At 41.1% G+C, this 2,039-nt stretch overlaps 1 protein-coding gene across 1 annotated transcript in view; it reads right to left on the minus strand.

The window, feature by feature from the left end:
- The window catches only part of tmprss6 (transmembrane serine protease 6), a 22,683-nt gene that overhangs the window by 20,266 nt on the left and 378 nt on the right, over positions 1–2,039 (minus strand). The gene's annotated exons all lie outside the window — the stretch shown is intronic.

A 2,039-nucleotide genomic window follows, 5' to 3' on the forward strand; every position in this document is an offset into this window, starting at 1 on the left:
ATTTATGCACTGAAGAGTCATTATTTCAACCTCAGATTCTAGGATGTTGTTTCATTGTTTATTGCTTTGCCTCTTAAATTCAAGAGAGAGTTTTGGTGATGCCATTAAAGCTTTTTGAGAACCCCCCCCCCAAAAAACATTAAAGCTATACGAAAAAAGAAAAGCACATTTCTCTTTCTTTAAAGACATTTATTTATTGTAACATTGCATATGCCATGAAGACAAAAACAGTAGCAGCAGTTTTGCTTTTTGAAAATCTTTTTCTTCTTTAAAAAAAAACAAAACACACATATAGAATAAATATATAAAATATGACAGCCTGTTTTGGTGAGTGGTCGACTGCATCATGTATAAGTCCTACTGTACCAGTAGGGAACACTCACAGACCAGCTGTAAGCACAAGAAATACTGTTCTGCTGACTGACTCAAAAGACAATCACAGCTGTTGCACATGAAACAATAGTGATGCACCACTGAGAGAGGAAGAGGTTGTACGCTGATGTGAGGTGGTGCAGGCTTCATTTTATTAAAAACATGAACACTTTGCAAATGTGTTGGGAGGATTTTTTTGTCTGGGAATGTTTAATGTAAGCAAATCTGCTGTTGACGATGAAAACTTGGCAGGATTGCTTTAGTACAGGTGTGATTGTCAGATACAGTCATTTTATCTCTGTAGTCAGTGTCACTGTCCTCCAATGTAGAGCTTCTGGAAATGTATCAGGAATGATCACATGGATCATTCGTGGTAAAATCCTGGTCATAGTACCTACAGAGTGGTCATTCCAACCACCTGTGGAAGAGCCCTTTTATCATTTGCTTGTTGTGAGTTTATGTCTGTGTAATTCACCTTGTGTACACTGGGTGGCAGTGACCAATAATGGAGCTGCATTAGAAAGGTAATGCAGCCTATTGCATGAAAAGGGGAAGCGTTCAGTCTTTTTGACCATAGACATGGTATCTGCAGACACTGGAGCAGTGGCTCAGATTTAGTGAAGCAGCATCGTGATTAATGTCGTTCTACCGGGATGCAATAAAGTCGTAAATAAGGCAGCAAAAGGTAAACGCCAGGACATTATAACTGGCTGCACAGCTCACGTCAGTTAAGTCCACAGACATGTAGCACTACAACCTGTGTCTTTGTACATGTATGGTTTTGTCAAAAACGATCTTATAAATATGAAAAACAGTTAGTAAGGCAGCATTTCACATAATTCACATCTTTGGGTATAAATCCATGTCATGAGGGAAAAACTACATTTATCACACCATATCACTCTTAACACTGCAACTGTTAGAATGAGCAAAACAACATATATATATTTTTTCTTTTTCTTCTTTTTTAAATATACAGCATCCTGTTGAGGTGTTTTGTCATCACCCATAGCACACATCGGTTATATGATACATAATTTAGGATAAATATGTGAAATAAGATTTAAAAAAAACAATACATTCATTAAAACGTCCACCTCCTTCAGAGCTGTGGACCACTGGGCATCATATTCACGTTTGCATGAGGATAGATATAGCTGAGAACAGATATTCCTGAGAATAACCATCAAGCATTTTTATCAAGTGACTGTATATCAAGCAAGCGTTTTATCTGACTCTCCGGCTATGAGGAAGTCTGCAGATGCTACATTCTGTACTGCCCAGCATGTTGCTGTTACTGGCCTACTGGCAGTGTTTCTGTCTCTTCTCGGCCCTCTTCCTGTCTCACTGGCATATAACCGTCAGTACAGGGTTCCACCAACCTGCTACTCGACATCTTCTCAAGTCCATGATCATGCTGAGGTTGCAAGACTGGACCAAAACCTGCCCCGGAGAAGCTCAAAGGCAGCTGTTGCGAAGAGAGCAGGGAACAGGGTAAGGCGCTGGAAGGATGAGGAGGAAAGAGGAAGCGTGTAGATTCGGTGGCCTTATCGACTTCCTCCATGCTCTCCTCCTGACTCACCTGCTCCTCACCCCCGCTGCTGACACCTGAATCCACGCTTGGAAGCTCTGGGCTGTCGGCCTCTGGACTGTGGACAGTCTGGACT

This window comes from Stegastes partitus, unplaced genomic scaffold, assembly GCF_000690725.1.
Source record: "Stegastes partitus isolate 25-593 unplaced genomic scaffold, Stegastes_partitus-1.0.2 Scaffold2217, whole genome shotgun sequence".
Lineage (NCBI taxonomy): Eukaryota > Metazoa > Chordata > Actinopteri > Pomacentridae > Stegastes > Stegastes partitus.